Source organism: Nanorana parkeri, unplaced genomic scaffold, assembly GCF_000935625.1.
Source record: "Nanorana parkeri isolate BGI_ZX_2015 unplaced genomic scaffold, ASM93562v1 scaffold851, whole genome shotgun sequence".
Taxonomy (NCBI): Eukaryota; Metazoa; Chordata; class Amphibia; order Anura; family Dicroglossidae; genus Nanorana; species Nanorana parkeri.
This window is the reverse complement of record NW_017307119.1, coordinates 569,430-592,412: the sequence shown is the minus strand read 5'-3', so window position 1 is coordinate 592,412 and position 22,983 is coordinate 569,430. Positions and strand designations below refer to the sequence as shown.

Here is a 22,983-nt window from a genome sequence, read left to right as displayed (position 1 = left end):
AAGACACTGGACATCTTACTGTACTCCACTAAGATTAATGTGCCTGGATTTGGGCTTTAAAAATGCTTCTTTATTTACTTATGTTCCTTTGCAGCTCCAGTTTGATATGGGATCAAGTGCAAAGGCAGTTAGCGCTGGTGGTGACAAACAATTGGCATAGCGTGCAGGGAGTCCAATTAAAGCAGTGCTTGCTTCAACATGCAAAGTTAAACAATGCAAGGACTACAAAATAGGTGCTAGGTGACCGGTCAACAGGAGACTAGCTGTGGTGATCAGTCCTGATAAGTGAAATTAGGAAAAGAGCCATTTTGGCACATTGAGGCAGCAGATGTGTAAACAAGAAATCAATACACAGTGCAAAAAAAGAATTAAACATGATTTTCCAATTGACATAAATTAGCAAATCTCAGATTCCTCTGTAACTGGAGTTCAAGTTTAAGGTACATAAAAATATGCAACAGTATCTAATAGGATACATTCTACGTGGAAACAACAATATATAGAGTCTGGAAGTTTTGTAACAGGGCCAAAAGGAACAAATGTTTTCAAATCTGTAACTGTCCTCAACCTTCTCAGCACACCAGCTGTCCAGGGCACAGAGTGCCATTCAAAGTCATATCCTAACACATGGTAATGACTAAAGCACAGTGTATGACACACAGCCAGTGACTGTGGTGTTATCAGTATCAATGAAATGGCAGTTTTCCAAGCTTGCGGTGTCTCTCAGTAACAGAAATGTCAATGTACCTATTTAAAATTCTTAAGAAAAAATATACTGTGTTTTTTTCTTACTTGCCAAATATAATGGGAGTCTATCAATGTAAAAGGCTACTGACCCTTCACAATACATCCAACATGTTGTGTAATCAGACAGATCTCAGGAGGTTTTAAAAGGAACCTGTCAAGACAGAATTTTTGAAATGGCTTGTTTTTAAAGCCCATCTCTTGGCAAACAAAAGTGCAGTGGATCCACCCCAGCACTGCAAGGGTTAAGTGCTCTTTGAAGCAGATTTACGTACCCGATTCTCGCAACAACCAGCTAGCTCAACCAGCTAGCTCTGGGCTGCTAGACCAGCAGGCACAGTCTCTTCTTCCCTAGGATCTAGCAGTCTAAGGACCATTGGCATTATCATGTAAAATTCAGGTTCCATAGACCTGCATCAGATTTGAGGACAGCAAGGGTCATTCCATAGCCAGAATTAAGGGGGAGAAGAGGAAAGCACTGATGGCCAGGGGTTCAAGTAAGGAAATCTGCTTTACTTCAGCCCCTAGACAAAAATTAGCACTTGACCCTTGTAGTGTGGGGTAGACCACCTGCAAGTGTTTTTTATTTACCTGGTGATAGGCTTTCTTTACTACCGAGTTACTACCCTAGAAGAAGGTAGGTCAGGTGTCCAGACACTTTTTGACTGTATGCCTTTTCCAGGGCAAGGATGACAGATCTTTGAACCCCTGCCTTAAAAATGTCCGAGCTGGAGATGATAGAGGGGTTAAAGTGTAAATGGTAAATGTGTTATCAAAGTATGTCTATAGCCAAATACATTTATTTTGGCTAAAGTAAGGAAGGATTAGAACCTCTTTGAGGTTTTTAATTGTGCTCTGTATCCTCACTGGGAATATTTACTCTCTATGGGACTATTGTTCCAGCAACAACTGTCTAGAAGGGAATTTCCCTTCCCTATTTAGAGAGATGTCCTCATGTTCTGCTCTCTCTCTCTCTCTCAAGACAAGATAGAAAGGAACATCTCCAAGGAACTCAAACAAATCCCAACAGGAGTTTTAACAATCCCCCACTCGAAAATAAACAAAAGTTTTGACTTTAGATACACCTTAAAAAGGAGGAGAACTATGGGGTTAGGGCTTTTCCCAATAGTTCTCCTTAGGGTAACGGAAGGACACAAACTAGCATCCTCCCGTCACCCTAGGCTCAGTATACCGCGAGCTACAGCTCGGGGTATACTGAGACGCCACAGCTGAAGCGGATCCCGACAATTATGTCTGGATCCGCCCAGCTGCGTGAGTGACAGCTGGCTCTGCCTATCTAGAGGCAGAGCCAGCTGTACCCGCCCCCTCCCCGTCCGTTCCGCCAGTCAGCGCTGGCGGATCGGAGCGGGGAGGGGGGAATCCAGCCCCTCCCCTGTCACGGCAGAGAGCTGCTGTCGCGGGTCGTGTGTCACTACAGCAGGACCCTTTTTGGAGCGGATTTAGCCGCGATTCAAGCTTGCTCAATGCAAGCATTTGCGACAAATCGCGCGACAAACGAGCGAATCGCGCAGTGTGAATGAGGCCTAACTTGACTTCTTAGGAAAAAGCTGCACTAACCATTGACACAAAAGAAAATGCAACACAACATGACCCTGTTATAAAATTATTATTATGGAAGTAAACACCTGACTAAGGCTCTTATTAATAAAGCGTTCTGACTGGAATTGGGTTGAACACCAAAATATCTGTAAAAAATAAGTCAAGGCAACTGGGCTTGCTGTATTTTTCTTGAAGACGTTTCACTAGTGAAGAAAAATCCAGCAAGTACAGTTGCTTTGACTTATTTTTTTACAGATATACCATGACCTGTATGAATGAGAACCTTCACAGGCTTAACACCAAGATATTTTTAAGAAAAGAAAATCTTGGGATATGAAGAAAAGTCCATCCTAGTTAGGGTCATACAAGGAACAACTGAGAGACTCATCAGTGATCAATATAAGCAATCCAACTAGATGCCTGATCACCAAATCTGATCTGTTAATATAAGCTGAAACCAAGGGCTATTTAACAAGGTTGCAGTATATCAGCAAATAATAAATGGTTCAAGCTAGAGGACAAGGTATTATTTAATTACAAATGTCTCTAAATCTGTACAGAAAAGTAGGAAACAACTGTCAGTCCAGTGAAGCTCACCAGAACAGCACTTTTCAAAGCTGGTAATGACATATGGGGCTATAAGCTTTATTATACTGTTCTTTTTCAATGATATGTCTGATGGTTATTTTTATTTTTGTAGGGGATGTGTTTAGACAGAAAGTAGAAGTAAAAACAGTAAATAATAAATGACTAGCCAGACAAAGAACATCCAGACTCATAAATCAATCAATGTATTACAATAATGCTTGACTACAGCTTAATAAAACATTTAAACAGACCAATACAGGTAATCTCATTCTCAGGGGGAATATTCCTTCTCAATGTATTATACATTGTTTCTGAGAACACCACAGTCAGCTGCTATCTGGCTTTTATTTAATCACTGCAGCTTTATAAAGAACATACTCTTTGGCTCCAGGACCTTGAGCTTCTGACCTGGAAGTAGTATAGATATACAGATTTCTGACTTTTCTCCGACACTCATTTGTTGCATGCTTGTTCTGGGTGTCTGACTAAGACGTACTGATGCCAGACACAGCCAGGTAACCAGATTTACAGAAGATGGTCAGCAAAGGCAATCAACACATTTTGTCATCAATGGGCCGAGACATTGACAACCAAACTTAAAATGAAGGACCAAAAGTACAAAAAATGTCCCTTATGTGTACAAATGAAAACCGAACACCCAAGTAGATCATTGTAATATATGAAGTCCGATGCAGTGAATGTGCACAAACATCTGGTTATCCTGCCATAAGGGTTTTGTTCAGACACCTTCTGTTATGGGTTTACAATTGTCTGTCAGTCGTCTCCTTGCCACATGTACCCCTGGTGAAGAGTATGAATGGCTGTGCCAACACACATTGCACAGACCACCATTATCACTATGACAAAGCTGGTCCAGATGATGAGAAGCAGAAACCACAGCAACCATACTCTATTTGTTGTAATGATGCAGACAAAGTCAGTATTGAGTGTAACCCAAACAGATATTTATTAGGGAACTTTCGGAGAACAGAAATTAAAATATTTTGGACATAACTGATCTTTACCAAACCATCTGTTTTCTCTGTCATATTGAGACAATCTGGTATAAATACCTGTGATGCCAATGCCTTGGGCATCACCTGCCAGCAATATACTATGCTGACCAAACACCTCTACACCATCTGCTTCACACTTCCAGTTATGTAACTCCAGTACAAATCTGTGAGGCACATATCTAACTGAAATTACAGTTCTGTACTCCTGTCATTGCCTGCCTCAGGTGCATGACATTGGATTATGGTACACTACCCATAATAACAATTTAAATACTGAGGAATTACATTTAAGGAGCCAACTGGATGAATGGTGAAACATTTCATGAAGAATAACTGAAAACCCTCAAAAACATATTCCCATTCCCACTGAAATTCTCACTGAGAAATGTTGCAGTAGGGTTCAAACTTAACAATATCCTCTATTTTTGCTTGAATTAGGGTGTCCAAACTCAAACTTTAAAGCTGAACTCCGGGTATAAAGTATTCTGCATACTGACATTGATCCAGCTTGGCCCAATGTACAAGTATACATATGATATACTTGGTCAGCCCTCGGGGATCCTGCAAACCACTATAGTAGTCAGAGGACATTGCTACTCATTAGCTCTCACAGAGATTTTCCTACAACCTCGCCAATTCCAAAGGCCTTACACCATCACAAAAAATATTGTATTCTGATAAGTGTATGCCAAGTGGAGGCTGGATTCACACCTACACATTCACATGGTATATGGATTTTGAGGGGCCATCCCATTAATTTTTAATGGGTCTTCAATGCAAGTCAATGCGTTAAACAACGCTTTCCCTTAAAACTCACCACAATGCAAAACATGTGACTACACATGCGCTGTGGTGCCCTGCATCGACCAAACATGGCTTAGGTGCATTATTGGTGTCTTGGAGCTCATTAAGGGTCCAAAGGAAATGAATTGACAAATGCAATATGCACTTGTAGGTGTGAATGGACCCTCTAAGAAGATGGTGTGTTTGGATTTTAACAATGAAACGGAAACATTCCTTTAAAACATGTAACAGAAAGTTATCAATTTGCTGTTAAATTCTATTTTGAAGACAAGTAAACAAAAGTCGAGTGTCTTGCAGCCATTATATGACACATGTATTGAAAGAGAATCATTACCAGAAAATGTGTCCTGCTTCCCTCTTGTGAGGTCTGCTAAATTTAAAATAGTCAACTTGACTGAGTGGATAAATCACAAGACATTAGCGGATGATGAGATAGATGATGTGGTCTTGAAATATTAATGTGGAAGGTATTTTGGTACTGTGTGAGAAATGATATCAGGATAATTACAGAAGACAAAACTTTGTCTAGATATAGATGTATGTAGAACATTTAGGCCCCATTCATACCTGCAGCTGTCATTGGATTATACCGCGCCTCCTGCCCACAGGAAATGGCATGAGTGCCATGGAGGAATTCATGAGACTCATGCAATTGGCTCTATTTGCAGGTGTAAATGGGGCAGCCTTAAACCCACATCAGCGGTCGCCAACCTTTCGGACCTCTTGGACTACTAAATTCATAATTTTAAATCCCGTGGACCACTAATATGAATTTTAAAAAATGTATATATTCTCATATTTTTTGTTTCCTCATATATAAATCTATTCTCATATGTGTGTGTGTATAGATATATCTATACACACATACATACAGTATATATACACACATACATACATACATACGTGTGGGTGTGCCTGCAGGAGTGGAAGTGCTGGTGGAGGGAGGGAGCGAGCAGAGCCGCCCGCCCAGGCCCAGTAATAATATTGTTTCCCCCTCTATCGAATCTGCCACTGGCCCTCCTGGCGGAGCCCGGGGCACATGCCCCCCCTAGCTTCAGCACTGCCCCCAACCACCCTCATGCCTCCCCTTCCCCCACACTGTGCCACTATTACCTGGCTTCTCCCTACTTTTTCTATGTCCTGCAAGCTACTCAGTCCGGGGACTGACGAGATGCCCCGCCTCTTGCAGAGCTCGCACTGTACTGAGAGCCGCGCATTCCTTGTGACAGCCGCTGCTTGAGTCAGTGAGAGGCAGCCCCGGAGCCTCCGTGCCGATGGCCCAGCCTGCACAGCATCAGAGGGGCTCGGTGACCACCAAAATTTTTTCCTGGACCACCAGTGGTCCACGGACAACCGGTTGGCGACCGCTGCTCTATATTACTATGTTGGGTCCACTCTCCACTCAACTAAATCTTTTTTTTCGGTATATAACTGCTTTTGATTTTGCAGGTGATACACATAATGACTGTCTCCATTTGAATCCTTTAGCCCACAAAGTGATACTGCTTTTGTCAAGCTACACAACTCCAATATTCTAGAACATAACTTGCTTAAAGGGTATGTATAATCAGAAATATAAATAAATAATAATATGTATCTCCATATGTTCTTTCTCACTCCTAATAACCAAAATAATCTAGAAGTTTGTAAACTTACTTTTTGAAGATGCCCCTAGGATGTACCTCCACAATTTCACTCAGCGCCTGTGATTATGCACTTCCTTGTATCACCACTCTCACAGAGCCTGCCTTCTGAACTACAACTCAATGTCTGAACTTCCCACAATGTAACAATCATTGCTCGCTGGAAGCAATGCATGATGAGCTATGTAATCTTCAGAAATTGAGATGGCATCACATCATGTAGCAGGGAAAGGGATGCAAAGCATTCTGGAAATCCAGGAATTTGTTGAACGTGATGGGCAGACAAACGGTAGCACTCACTTTATCACGGGTGGGCAACTTCCGCCCTCTAACTGTTGTGGAATTACAAGATGCATTGGAAGGCTGATAGCCACAGGCATGATTCCCAGAGGCATGATAGGATTTGTAGTTAAAGCACAGCTGGAGGGCAGAAGTTGCCCACCCATGCACTACCTAAAAGGATTTTTTACAAGTAAGCTATGATTGCATTATCAAAAACAACTCGTAGTATGTATTCCATTAAAAATCATGACATGTAGGGATGCACCGATACTAGTATGACGGTATGTGTGTGCAATAGGGACCTTAGACCTTAGATACATGCGTATGACGTCAGGTGAAGTCATACGCATGTATGGGCGCCAACACCGGGGATGCCCATACAAAACGAATGAATATATGCCGGAATATATTTTTTGAAGATTCCGGCATGTAATAATTTGTTATTTCGGATTCTGACGAACTGCCCTCAAAGAGCTTGTAATCTAAGGTCCCTATTGCACACACATACAATTTAGACACATACATTTAGCCAATTAACCTTTCTTTGTGTCTTTGGAGTGTGGGAGGAAACCGGAGTACCTGGAGGAAACCTACCATGCACTGGGAGAACATGCAAACTACTTTCTGATCGTGGCCTGACCGGGATTTGAACCAAGGACCCCCAGTGCTGCAAGGTAGAAGTGCTAACATAAGCCACTCTGCTGCCCTGTTTGTGGGCAAAGCTAACACCATTCTGTGGTGGAGAATCAATTGCAATCTTTTAAAAATGCATGGACCTGGAAGACTTTCCACCAGAAAATGTTTGGTCAGTCACATTCACTACACTACAAAAGCAACCTCACTGAGGCATGAGACATTAGGCAGATTTACTAAAGAAGTTGAGAATTTTCATTCAAAAAATTGTGTAATTATTTACTTCAAATATGCACTCAATCTGCCCATGACTGGGTATTCAAAGTCAACATGAATCTGCATCTCACATAACTGCATAATTCAAGTTAATATTTACACTTTTTTGAATGAAGGTTCTTAACTTTAGTAAAACCTCACTACGTGACTGCGTCAGTATTGGTCCGTAGAAACCCTGAATAGTCACAGTTTTTTTTAATGAAGGTTCTCAACTTTAGTAAAACCTCATCATGTGACCGTGTCAATACTGGTCTGTAGAAACCCTGAACTGCTGCAGGGTTTTCACAGGACAGACAAAACTGGTTCCCAGCCAATACTTCACACCAAATTCTGCCACACGAGCCTCTGGAATGAGCACATGTTCTAATTTTGGGAGACAAGAATTCCCTACTGACGATGACTTCACACTAAAGACAGTGACACCATTTAGAGTTCAGAGCATGGAAGGGGCTCTGATATGAACAGCCATGCTCTTAGAATTTTCTGTACGCTTACAAAATGTTTTATAATGTTTTTTTTCAGGGATAAGTGTTTCCTAGCATACAATTTTGTGTCTGATGCTGAGCTTTTCAATGTCATACAACTTTCAAATGTTCTTCTCCAAATGACATGTGCACGAACGTGTATTATTTCTTACCAAAAATTATTATCAGCAACCTGCAGTGTACAAATATTGGTATACAATGTATTAAATTGATATAAAGGGTTCTTTGGTGCAGCACATGTAGCCTATTCTTGCTTATGAATGTTAGCACAAATGCAACAGTACAGGCAAACCCCAAGCATAGAGGACAGAGTTATGTTGCCCAAATGATAACAGCCCACTGCAAGTTGATTTAAATGCTCTCTATTTTGATATCTTCAAAGGGTAGGCATTCATTCCTCCCAATAAATGAACATGCTATCGTTCCATGATAACAGACAAAACACAAAAGGCATGTAAACACCCAATGCATGTCTGGTGCTTGGATTAGTATTTCCATGGTAAATGTATGCTATAATCCACAAACAGCACAGCATCGTATCTCAGGAGCCACATTTTCCATAGGCATGCCTTCAAGTGCTCTATGATTTTCTGTAACATTAACATATCCTGCAAGGGGCTTATAATCTGCGTTCATCATAGATGAATGAGGGCTGTTACAACGATGTTATGGTGCAGTGCTGTGAGCTTCAGTGGTTTAAACATTCATGTGTGCAAGTCCTTAGAATTCCTGCAAGCCCCAAGAACAACTGCTTCAGAACTATTCGTGTACATAGTATTTATGATGTTTATGAATGCCAAAAAAAGTGTTTATTTACAGACCTTAATACGTATTCATGACTCAACATTCCCAATAGGAACAATATAGTTAAATATAGCTCACAGTATGAGCATCAATGATTAATTAGGAAGATTCCAAACTAGACTCCATAGGAACAATGTGTATAAAGGCACTTGGTCGAAGGCCAAAATAACCAACCAACATCATTCATTAGACTTGGGTCTGCTGTATGCCATTAGCTATAAGTATATTCTACATATTGTCTCTTCAAAGCATAGCTTGGAAATGTCTGTAGCTCCCACTTTATTGAGGCCATTTCTATAGTAATTTACTGCCCTGCAGAAGAGATCACAAGAGGCTGCAGCATGCTGACTGTAGATGGACATTTAATTTCAAGACAAATGTGTACTATGATGATAGTCTTGGATTATTACCCTAATCTGTGGCACAAATAAGCCTCTATCTTTACTCAGATTGCTGTTCTTTAGTAGAACGGTTTTCATTACTTCATTGGCATGAATCAAAAAGAGAAAATTATGGAGGGATTGTTGTAGACAGAAATGTGTTTGCTTTCTCTTTGGCCTGACTTTTTTAATATTACAGAACATCAATCAAAGTTTCTCTATTGATGTTAGGCTTAGTTAGGCTCCCAGTAAAAAGAGTATAGAATCAGAAGTCCATCATCTAGATCTAAAATGACATAGTAAATGCATTTTGTGGTCTTTGAACATTTCTTGACATGTCAGTAAATTGAGACAATACCATTTAGCAACACATGAAAGTAAACAGCATAGCACTGTAATGAAAGATTGCAAGGCTTTGTGTGGGAAACCATACCATGTCTGTCTCTGCCACTATCATGCGTGAAGAACAAAGAGTGATTTACCACTTTCCAAAATGTTTATCTCCCTTTTTTCATACTGTTTCCAAAATCAAGAACAAGAGAAACTCACAGGACAGTACAAACTGTGCATGGTAACTGTCTGTGCTGGATGTTGATGCAGGACATACAAGAAATAAAATCCTTTAGACCTGTAGACCTGTAGACCTGTGTCATAGTAGGACACCAAGCTAGTGTGAAAGCTGGCCATGAACAACCTGGCAAAGGCAACCAATACAACATTTTGCATTTAAGCATCAGAGGTGTGGTAGCAAGTACTTCTATTCATCAGATGCATGCAGGTGTAAGAACACGTGGGAAAATCTCATTGCCCCCAATAGCCATTCTTTTACTTTTCCATGGCGAAAAGGGAAAGAAGTCTTTATTAGACTTGGAAACATTGTTCTGGGGAACAAACACAACCAACTAGCCCCTTCATAAAAGGGACAGACTTCTGTAAGCTAAGATAGTGTACCATTCATGGTTCCTCATTGATTGGTGGGAATAGTAAAAAGGTTGCTCTTAAAGAGCATGGTTTGTCGAGACACACCTTTTGACATTTTCCAAATGCCCAGCATGTGTCACTGACTTGTTTTGATCAATGTCTGAATGGTAAAGTATCTTCACTCAGGGCTTAACATATCTAAATAGTACTCCCCTGCCCCCAGCTCAGTCCTCCCTTAGCCTTTACAGAGCATGTGCAAAATCCATTTGTCAACCTAACCAGGTACATCCAGGCAAATTCTTACAGTGCACAAATATTTCAGGATATCTAACCACCTATCTTCCCATGTATGGCCATTCTTACAGGTTTTTTTTGGAGTAATATCTTATGGGTATTAGGAGGGGAAGGTCCAGCACTAGCAAGCAAACTCTGAAATAAGAGAAGTACTATCCTGTGACCCCGCATCTATAGGCACCATAGGTGTAATCTATGATTTAATTAGTACTTGGTTATAGAGAAGGGATATTTTTCAAAGTACATTACAGGGGCTTGTCTACATGGCTGTCGGCAGCACTGTCTGGCTGCTGCCTATGATGTCAGGGCATAAAGAAAACAACACGTCTCAGAGTTGTCATAAGTTTACATATGATTGTCTAATTTTTTTGTTTAGAAGCATGCAAATATGCTATGTGAGTAGGCCCACAACCTGTTTTTGGCTTTTTAAGGCCAGGAAATATTAAAATGCTGAGTAATGGTTTGAAACTTAAACTTGTACATACACATACAAATAATTTCAATGTATATGAATAAAAATGAAGGCAGGATTCACTATCTACATAAATGCTTATCTGGACTCTTCAGAGAAACAGCATGAAGATTGCTTTATAATTCAGTATAGTATATGCAATTCATATTCTCATATTCTTTGGCAAAATAAAATCTTTTATGGATTACTTTTTTTTCTTTAGTACTGTTTGTTCTCATTACAAAAACCCGAAGCAATAAAAAGAATGTCTATGTAATGCGTTCTCTCTCAATAGATTTCAGGCCCAGCACTGAGTAAGTATTTAGCATCTGCAAGGTAAGCAGATAATGAGGCTGATGTGAGAGATCTGAAGAACTTGAACCTGCATATAACATTATATATTCCAATTTATTATGGACAGCATATAAACTTACCCTTCTTTTTATTTTTTAACATAAGTCACTAATGAAATCCAGATATTTCATCCTCACTACTGTCTGCAGTATGCACATTTTCTGTAAACCTGGACAGAAATATTCCTAAATAACATCACACAAATGTGACAGATATTTAGCTAATAGGAAGGCAAATGTACAATATTTCTATCACCATGATTTTAAATGTCTCTTCTTATCACCTGAATGTAATCAATTCAATGAGTGGCATTCATGTTTGCCCCTCAGTGTTCTGAAGCTTTAGATGCTCTAAAGCACATGTGTCACACACAAGGCCTGCGAGCCGAATCCGGCCCTCGCACCTCTCCTGTAGCATTTAATTTTGAAACTGAAGCCGACACTTTAAACAGGTCCTGGCAGCCTTCCTGTGTATCATGGCACCTGTTTACAGCGTTGGCCGAAAATCTATACCCTCAGCACCCACTGGGTCCAACGGAGACCCCTGGTGAGACCGTACAGCCCTCCCAAGACCCCGCACAGCCCAGTACAGACCCCATACAGCCCTCTGAGAGTCTGCACAGCCCACCATAGAACCTGCATAGACACCTGAGAGTCCGCACAGCACACCAGGGAACCTGCACAGACACCTGAGAGTCTGCACAGCACACCAGGGAACCTGCACAGACACCTGAGAGTCTGCACAGCACACCATAGAACCTGCACAGCCACCTGAGAGTTCGTACTATTAGACTATTTGCCATTATTTTTCCTAGACTTCTACTTTCATAGCTAGTTATTACTAAAACCAGTAATAATTGAATGCAGGGGCAATTATTTAATTTGATAATGAGTAAATACATTTATATAATCTTACAGATACAACCAGTCCTTTGAGGGTAACCATAATGCTGATGTAGCCCGCAATGAAATTGAGTTTCACACCCCTGCTCTAAAGCATCCTTTCTCAACCAGGGTGCTGCAGAGTCCAAAGTAAAAGGGGACATTTTCCATTGACTATCAAGGTATGGAGGAAATTTATTTCCATGACATACTGAATATGTTATGCTTTGTGTTTTAACTATAATCATTTTATCAGGGGTTCCCGGAGACCTTAAAATTATTTCAAGGGTTTCTCCTTGGTCAAAAGCTTGGGAAAGATTGCTCTAAAGATCTAAAAAATATCACTTCCATTAATCACTACCACTGATTAGGGGTTACTGAAAATTATTTCAAGGGTTTCTCCTTGGTAAAAAGATTGAGAAAGATTGATCTAAAGATTTAAAATCCTGGATGTATATCCTTTTCTGAATGATGTGGGTAGCTCTATCCTCTACTTAGCCCGCCTCTGGCAAAAGAAACAGAAACAAACAGTGGGTGCCTCTACATTAAAGAGGTGGGAAATAGTCTGTGGTGTCAGAACTCATGGTGAATCCAGCAGTTTAAATTGAGGATCACTGAGGAGTGGCAATTGGCTTTGTAAAATAGTCAGTTGGTAAAATTCTGTCTTTGTTGCAAAGCCCAAACAAACCAGGAAGCTAACACTTAAATAGAGTGCAGTCTCCCTATTTTTTAGCACCCTATTGATTTTTTTTTTCTTTTTTTGCTTTGCCAAATCACTAGCAACACAGATTGTTTTTTAATCATTTACATATTTCTTCTGTGCAACACTCCAAGGAAGGGACAACATATCCACTATTTGCAGTATAAGCCATTTACTACACTACTACTAAAACTGTTAAAGTTGAACATATATAAATAGTTCCTTAATTATCATTAATCAATAACTGTTGTTCCAAACAGTCATCTAGTCACCGAGTAATCCCCACTTGAATTCATCATAACAAGGCCTCATTCTCCTCTGTATCTGTCCCATGAGACCAGTGGCCACTCTGCAAGCTCCTTCCACCGTCACATCTGTCCCCATTAAGAGCTATAATTCACTCACCCACAATAGCATTAACTGAAAACTATAATACCCAATGTATTATGGGAATTGTAGTTGGTTCCAGGTATGCTGCACAGTCGGAGGAAGTGACAGCATCACTTGTTTGATTCCTTTTCTGGGTGCCCGGCATAGCTGCTTTTTGTGAATGAACAAAACCATAACTAATTTTTGTTGTACTTGGTGGCAGGCAGTGATAGTTATAATTAATCAGTAGCCTGGATATCAGCTTTAAATAATAAGTGGAATTTCACATAGACGTGTCCTTATTTAATATCCCTATGTAATGTCATATACAGCAAATCTGTGGATTTGTATAAACACCTCTTCCCCAGGCCAGCCTGTACTGGGGCTGGTGGCTTAAGTTAGTAATGAGCCTAAGTTCACCCAAGCCTGCTTCAAACTGTAAATGCCACCCCTCCTGGCTAATCAGTTGCGGAGGGGCACATACCCCGCAGCTATATGTCAAAAAAGGGCAGAGAATGCCCCCATAGAAACTGGCGCTACTAGGTGGGCCAGGAGGGGGAGAGTGGCGGTCACAGTTTGGAGTGGGCTTGGGCAACTCAGACAAACTCACCTCTAGTCTAGGTGAATGAAAGCCATTTTGGTACCACACAGAAGTGCCTTGACATAGACAGAAGGAATATAGGAAAACAGGTTTGTGCTTGATTAAAGGGGGTTATAGCCTAACACACAACCAATCCCACTCATTAGGCTGGACTAAGGGAAGATTTTACTCCTAAAGGTACAGTTGGGTTTTAGATTGCAACTGTTTCTGAAAGAAAAAAGGGTGCTGCCCTTGCTAACCTCCTTTTAATAATACAATTTGCCTGGTGGTGCCTGGCTTAAATAACGTCTGGGTCACAGACCCAGAACATGCTTGCAGGAAATAAAGAGGACAGGTTTCCTTAAAAAAAGGAATCATTAGTACTTCAATTAGTAGATACATTTCCAGATGTTACAATTGTGTTTGTAGAGCAATACAAATTATGATAAAAGCCTGTAGGATGCATATTTCAAGGAGGAAAATGCATTACTAATCATGAGGACTTGCTGAGACATAATTTCCCAATCTTTGAGAACATCTGTGAACCCCGGATGGCCTGCCTAGACTCCATTTATTCTTTCGGTCTTTCCTAATAGACATGAACCAGCTACTATACCTCTTTTTAAAAATTTTTCTCCATTTGTTCAGCTTGTTAGTGTGAGAATCCTTACAAACCTCTACACACACCTATAGCAATTCCATGAGATGGACAGATAGGACAGATAGATCTATTTGATTCCCTCTCCAAAATAGCAATTAAAGTGCATCGAAGCCCAAAGCTGTTTTAGTTTTGGATAGAGTAGGTAAAAATAAAAAAAAAAACTCTATTGGTTCTTACTGTAGTTTGTTTCTCCACTGCTGAGATTCACCCCTTTATTTGACCCGGTGAAAAAGATCACTGGAAAGGAAACTGATGGGCAAATCTTGAGTTGCCACCAGAACATAAATGATGGAGAGATCTTTTAATGGGGGCACTTGTTGCCACAACAACTGCCAACTTTGGAGAGTTTTCTTCTCACTTCCTGTGGTGGTTAAACGACAGGATGTGAACGGAAATCTCCCAAATTAAACATAGATGATTAAAAAAAGCAGGGGATTTATCTTTTCCCTGCTCTATGCAAAATAAAAAAGGTTTGGCTTTAGGTACACTTTAAACCTAAATGCAAGTGATTTACAAAAATTAATTGAATTTTAAATGATGAACAAATAGTATCAATCAGGCTTCTATTGATACATAGATATGAAAATGTAGGCCCATTTAATTCTATGTCACATGATAACATGAGTTGCGTTAAAGAAGAACTCCAGGAAAATCAAAAACGTACCTGTGCATTGAGGCTGCCCCCTACACAGCATGGGTTAAATGCTCGTTTCGTCTAAGGCAAATATGAATATTATATAGGATTTATATAGCGCCAACAGTTTGCACAGTGCTTTAGTTTACAATATAAGGAAGACATTATAATTACAATAAAATTCAAGACCAGATGGCAAGGAGGGCCTATGGAATGTCCCTCACGTCTAATGCAAGTCAATGGACCTGCATAAGACATGATGATGTCAGCGGTCTCTAGACCGCTGGAGCCCACGGGAGAAGAGGCTGTGGGTACCGGTCTAGCAGCCCCTGAGGATCAGAAGACTATATCTGTTTTATTTTAGCCCCCTAGGCAAAACTAGCACTTCAGTCTTGCAGGGCAAAGGTAGCCCCACTGCAAGGGTACATTTTGGATTTTCCTGGAGTTCTTCTTTAAAGCAGACCATTAAAAATGAATGGGCTACCAATGTACCCCAACTAGGTAAAAATTGTTCATGACCCTTTTTTGTAATGCAACGCACCTCACTACCACGCATTGCAGCACACTACAATGCAGGTGTGTTGCCTTCATGTGTTGGGATGCCATTCAAAATGAATGGCACTACAACGCATATTATGTTACTGTGTGTTGCGATAACATGCACATTACCATGATGTGGAAGTGCTAATGGGCCCTAATATACCGTCTAATTTATTGTGGCAGTAAAAAGAACCATGATGTGCAGTTAATACAACCATATTTCACCTAATGCTAGATTAGTGTTGTCAGAACAGTACAAGGAGATGGCTGGTTGCAATGGGTTACATCACATTTCTTGTGGTCTATGCAGTCGCATTCTCATGACACGTTAACACAGGTGTAGGCAACCTTGACACTCCAGCTGTTGTGGAACCTCAAGTCCCATGAGGCATTGCAAGTCTGACAGCCACAAGCATAACTCCCAGAGTCATGATTGAATGAGCAGTTTCACCACGACTAGAGTGCCAAGGTTGCCTAGCCCTGCGTTAACATATATTATTTAAATGCATTCAACATTGCTCAATATCTTGCAGTTTATATGTCCAGGATAAGGCTCCCTTACAGTGATTACTGTACCCCAAAAAAAAGGAGCACCTGGCAGATATATCAGAGTAAACTTCAAAATCCAAATCTTGTCATCAAACTGCTCAGCAGGAAATTAAATTACTCAGATTACCATCCAGCCCCCCATCGGAGACAGAGGAGAGGGTGTGGGGGGTGTGTTTGTGTGTCATTGATAGGACAATATGGCTGCTTTCATTGAGTGACAGTCACTCCACATGAGCAGACCTTAAGGACAATGTTAAAAATGAATCTCATCTAGTAAAGCCTGATATATAACAAGCAGCTTGGTAACTCGATAAGACGATGACAGAAATAGTACCGGCATACGGAAGAAACTTTACAGATCAGAATAGAATTAGTAAATAGCTTAATGTATCGGTTGGCGTAATGAGAAAAATGTAATAAACCCAGAAGGCGGTCGTGCCTAGGGCTTTAGTGGAATGAAAAAGAAGCTTTGTAGCAGGGAATGTTGCAGCAGCTAAAGAAGGAGACGAGGCAGCTTGCTGCAGAGAGGAGAGGTCACTTTCCAAATATAGCAATAGCAGAGCATTCCCTTGCAGGTCCTATGACCGGTGGGCCATAGAAAACTGAGAAAAAGCTCATTAATTCTACATACAGCTCTTCCACCCAAGTCATGAAAATAAAGAGGTGAATGGTCTTTGGCGACAAGCCTACAGCACTGCCTTTCAGATATAAGAAGCTGTCAGATTCTGACAGTCTTGACCTGTCCTGCTGAGATAAAAAAAGCATGACACCCTAGGAAGGTTTTTTTTTGGAATACACAGGCTAGATGATGAGTGATAAGCTTCTCTTACCTTGACCAGAGATGTAGATGAGAGCTCCTGGGGCACTTGGAGTAATATTAGTGATAATGATATATTCCTTATCTTCAGCCCAAGCGGTGGCGGTGGGCTCTCAGCTCCTCGTTGCCTGCGTGTGTGGCTTTGTGCACTGCTAGCATGCACTCCCTCTGTCCAGTGCTGAGCTGCCTCGCTCTCTACTCAGAAAGAAATTGACGAAAGACTCTAGTGTGTGTCTATGTATGTGTGATGCAGGAGGCTCCTGCTGCAGTAACAGCTGCTGCTATCAACATTGAAGCAAAATAACTCAACACCCAACAGCTGAAAGACAGAATGATGGGGTGAGGAGGGGAAGTGTTCAACAAAGGGAGGAGTAGTGCCTTTTCCTCTATGACTGGCTGCATTGTCCCTTCAATTTTTTATTTTTTTTTCAAGCGTAATCACAAATGCTTTAGATAAGATTTATAACTGGCCATAGAGCACCAGACCCAGTACAATGCTTTACAGGAGGCACCAGGCACCCAACTTTGCTATTAGATAATGAAGTGAGCACAAGCTGTTTTGCTGACCATCTGGTTGACATATAATTCCTTAAAGTGTTTTTCGACTTTCGCAAACAAATCTGGATAACACTTATTTTATAATTGTTACATGTTCCCATTCATACAGCATAAGCTAAAAAAAATATTTAAAAAATGTTTCTTGCAGTTTAAATTGCTTTTACTTGGGGTAAGGCTTTTACTTGGCTTCTTAAAGTTGTAATAAACTCTCAATCTTTTTTTCAATAATGAATCCAGATCAAACAAATATACAGTATCCAGGATTTCGTTACATTTTTCCCCAAGCACTTACAGTCATCAGGTTTCCAAACAGCTCCACCTCTCTCAGCTCGGCTTCCCTGAGCTTCCTGTACACTACAAGGTCACAAGGAATACAGCAAACAGCAGCAGCTGTCTATCTACTAGTTTGTAGAAAGGACAAGGGAGGGGGGACTGGCTGCCTTGCTGTGTCTGTGTGTTTGTGGAGACACACACAGCTTACTCATCACACACAAGGATGGCTCCTTAGGACCCTAAAACAGGATATGAGGGCCAGTGCTCAGGGGACCAGCTGATTTTGCAGGAAACTAAAACTTTGACACATCAAAAAGCAGCATCCATTGTAAAGGTGCCCATAAACCTTACGATTATCAGACAAAACTTTTCGTCCCATGATCGAACCGTCGTACGATTTTCGTACGACGGCCCCATCCTGCCCCGATTATCGCAAGGTTCAATTAGCGGTAGTTTAAAAAAAAACACCTGGACGACTTGCTTGGTAATTGACCGCAACTATTTTCGTGTGTTTGCTTCCTGTTCTGACAGAGCTGACCAATGAGTGCTCGCCATTTGCAAGCAAAATTTAAAATCCATAGCACAGGGCAGCGCTACACAGCAGTACGGGTACTTTAATACGGTTAGAATTTCTACTTGCTTCTCCTTCTTTGTAATGTCAGGAGGGGTTGTGAGGGGTTAAAGGATTACAGCCCTTGCTTCTCAATTGTATGTTCATGAAGTTAATGAGAGAACCAAAATCCTCAAAGTTCAATCCCAAGTCTTTGTAAAGCTGCCCACACACCTTACAATTTATCTGCAGATTTTCTGTGGTCAGATGGAAAATTTGCAACAGATTCCTTCATCTACACTTAACTGTGTGGATGGAGTAATCTCCACCTGGGCCAATCTGTTGCACTTTTTCCATCTGACTACAGAAAATCTGCAGATAAATTGTAAGGTGTATTGGCAGTTTAAGTCTATAAGGACAGATCACTGTGAAGGTGTTCAGAAAAAAAAACCCTGGATTCAGCCATTTTGTCTGCTGCAGCAAAACATTGAAAATATATATTTGTTAAATCATTTTTTAGTAAGCTGTGTGAATAGGACACGGAACAAACGTATAGAGGGGTTTTCTCGAATTTACTACAAAAGTGGAAATATACTTTAAAGCTTTTAATATATGTTCATAAGACTAATGATTGTAAGGGCCCGGTCACACCATGTGCGGCTTTCCTATATAGCATCAACATCAATCACTGCAAGGGCATGCAACATTTTTCTGCAGCTCACTGGATGGCACTGCCACCGGAGGTCACCACTGTGCGAAGACCTGAATGAAGTGTACACTTTGCACTCTTCCAATAAAGTAAAAAAGTGCGGTGCACTGAAACAGCACGTTGCATCGCCTGGCAAAACTGAAAGCAGCCCACACGCCAAAAATGAGTATTTTTGCATGCGGGCAATGTGAATGAACCCTTAAAGCTGAACTCCACACAGATAATAAACAAAACAGTAAGACACCAGCACTCCAAAGGTTCTCCAAGCACAGTTCTTTTTATTCCATGTGTAAAGTTACATCACCAAGTGCAGCAACGTTTCGGAATGCATTCGGTTCCTTCATCAAGCAAAACAAAGTGATACATGTGTATGTCTGTGAAGGTTCTCATTCATATCTGTAAAAAAATCAGTCAAGGCAACTTTCAAGGCCAGAAACAGATTATGTGGATTGGAGCGACATTCACCATATTTATTCCCAGATTATTTTTTGTACAAGTCATTCTGAATTGAGAAAGCTGGTCGGATGTCTAGTGAAACATCTTCAAATTAAAAAAAAGCAAGTCCAGTTGCCTTGACTGATTTTTTTTACAGATTTGATACATGTGTAGTGTAGTGAGTACAATATATACATAAGTGCAGGCAAAAAAAAACCCAATGTGATGATGACACAGATATTAAAGACACAAGTGAATGCAGATCTGTATTCAATAATATACAGTATATTTGAATGCATTTCTAAAATGTATGTACTTGTATTTATATAACGCCGATAATATACACAGCGCTTTACATGCACAATCACATCAATCCCTGCCCTCAGGGAGCTTATAGTCTAAGGTCCCTATTTCACATGCATACATACAGGGCTGATTTAGACAGGAGACAATTACCCTACCAGCATGACTTTGGAGTGTGGGAGGAAACTGGAGTACCCGGAGGAAATCCACGCAAACACAAAGAAAACTTTGAAATCCACATAGCGAATGGAACTAAATTTAATGTGAGATTATCCTCTTTTAGTCCCATATAGAGCAACATTCAGACTGAAAGAGGGAAAGATTGGGAGCCAATCAGGTGTGCTGCATGCAAATGTGTTGACAAAAGGCATGCTGCTAGGCTAGGATAGCAGAGTGAATAGGGAGTTAAACTCACCTGTCTACTACTGGTCTCTCACTGTCCAGTTAGCAGAGGAGAGAGGACAACACTGTATTCCTTGAAGTACATGTAAACCCAGTGGCGTAACAATCGCCATAGCGACCCAGGCGGCCTCTATGGGGCCTGGGGCACAGTAGGGCCGGGCCAGATGCCGAGCGGACCGCCTGGGTCACTATGGCATCCTCTGCTGGTGGCTTTCACTGGCGGCTCTGAAGAAGAATGCGCTTCTGTTCAGATCACTGGCCGTAATGCTGGAATACTGTAAGGACTAGCACGCCTTGATTCAAGTAAAAATATACCTCTTGTATTTAGATAATATTGGCTTATCTCAGAGTTCAGCTTTGAAATCTCATATATTCTTTTCTCAGTACTGCTGGTAGAGTTCACTTTCCTGGGTGTCAGTGTTCTGTGTCTCCCAAGTGTCAGTGCTCTGGGTGGCCTGCTCTCCTGTGTAGATGCTCTCATGCTGTGAATCTGTAGATGTCAGGAAGGTGTCAGCAGTGACAGAGGTCCTCTCTGGCCAGCTTTCCTCATCTCCCTTGACAGTGACTTCCTTTGTACTCACTACCACACACTCACCTGTCACCATCACTTCCTACTGCGGACCTGCTCCCATCAGCTGATTGGTCCCAGGTGGAGATTGGCAGATGAAGTAGTGAGTGGCATTGACACAGAGTCGGTCCACACCATGAACCAATTGATCAGAGCCACTGCCTGAAGCTGCATTTGCATCTGAAAGACTTGTATATAGAGAGAGAAGCAGTTTTAAAGTGCACAAAAACCCATCAGCCCTGACCCTTACTTTACATAAATAATGAGCAGTAGGAACTAAAGAAGAACTTCGGATACAGAATGTAATTCCAACCTGTAAAATATCTGTGTAAAGGTGGCCATACACTTTACAGCCATCACAAGACCTTATTCTTGCGATGGTTGTAATGTAATTAAAAAACCGTACAATCTGCCCATCTTGGGCAGGCAGATCGTACTTGCGATCATCGCAAGCCCGCACCCCTGAGGGGAGGGCTTGCGATGACCGCAATGCTGAACGGGCAGTGTGCGCGTGCGCACACCGGCCCGCCCGGCATTTGTCTCCCGAGCACCGTTCAAACCAGCCGAAAATCATAAGATTTTCAGCTGGTTTTCTAGCGTGCTTCTTAGACAAAAGACGTGCGACCGTACAGTAGAAACAGTCGCACGTCTTCATTCACACAGCACGATTCTCGTACGATCGCAGGATTTCCCGCGATCTCTCTATTCACTATAGCCCGTACAGCAGCCTAAGGCAGGCGAACAGCTCAGCTCAGCCATGCTTGGCGGCATTCGGCTATTCACTTACTGCCATTCGGCCCTTATGAAAATAGGAGCGCGCGGCAGCTAGTAAACTGCCGAAGCTTCAGGTCAGCCGATTCAGATGTTGGATGGACTGAGTCGAACTACTTCTGCACCTCGGCTCAGCCGAACATGCAGAGCATGTTCGGCTGACCAAAGGAAGCCGACGTATGGCTGATTTTAGCCGATGTACGGCTCAAATCAGCCGTACTGAGATGAAAGGGAATAGCCGAATAAAAAAATTTTTATTCTTTGCTTAACTTTTTTTTCATTGTTCTTTTTTTTTACATTCATTTAAACATTTTTTTTTTTACTTGTTTACATTTTTTCTATTCCGCTCGCTACCTCGGAGGTAGAGAGCAGAATAGACGAGACGAATGCCGCTCGCCGGCATACGGCTATTCACTCACTGCCAATCAGCAGTGCTGAGATGAAGTGAATAGCTGAACGTCGTTCGGCTCAGTTATTCCCTCGGCTGCCTTCTGCAGCTTCGTGAATAATCCTCTATGTGTTGGTGTATATTCACATATTGATGTTTCATTATGGAATTCAATAAAGCTTCGATTATGATTGGGGATCCTTGGGATGCGGTCTGTTTTGGATACTGAAGTGGTTTGAGGTGAGAACGTACTTTTTTTGACCAGCACCATTGGAGGCTCCAGAACATGAATGTGGCTGGAAAATCAGAGTGGTGAGATTTTCTTGTGTCTTAGTACAAGTCAGGTGACAACAAGTAGGATACTGCAGTCTACATACTGTCACATGAATTTTATGAATGAGCTGAAATACTGCAGGGTGTTATAGAGAGCGGATAGTGATATCCTCTCTCTGTTATGAATGATTGCAACATTAGTCCATTATGAATCATTTCAACATTAACTTTGAAGAAGATTTTTCATATATTTATGGGGGTCTGGGTGCCATTGGCTTTAGAGTAATGTCACCCAGTTCCCCCAAAAACATAGAAGAGAAACAGTTCAAGTAAGGTGACATCACATAGGATACCACAGTCTCCAACTCATTACATGCATTTTATAAAGAGCAAAATGATATGTGGACAGGCATGCATTTTATGAATGGGCTGAAATACTGCAGCAAAATGCCATCTGGACATATAATCTTTACTCTAATGCTTACAGTATGGTTAGGTTTAGAGCAAATAGTACCTGTCCACGTGGTATTTTGCAACCCCACCTTTTCCGTAGCGGGCAGTGATTGCACCACATGGGAAGTCAGATCGAGAAAGTCTATAGTTGCCTAGTAACAAGTCACAGTGTAAACGTGCATGGAGGCATAAGTGTAACGGGGGCCCCATTTCAAATTGGCCAGCCTTTATTCTATAGGTGGCTTTTCCCAGCAGACTCTGGGTTTTTTGATTTTGGTAAGAACTGTGCCAGGAGTTGCTCCAGTGCCAGATGGGATTGTTAGAGTCTGTTTTC

The 22,983-nt window shown here is 41.3% G+C and overlaps 1 protein-coding gene across 1 annotated transcript in view; it reads right to left on the bottom strand.

The window, feature by feature from the left end:
- The window catches only part of CORO6 (coronin 6), a 68,702-nt gene extending 51,544 nt beyond the window's left edge, over positions 1-17,158 (bottom strand). Inside the window, exon 1 of the mRNA XM_018565480.1 lies at positions 16,980-17,158. The gene's annotated coding sequence lies outside the window, so the exon portion shown is untranslated. The remainder of the gene's footprint in view (positions 1-16,979) is intronic.
- Between the last annotated feature and the right edge of the window lie 5,825 nt (positions 17,159-22,983).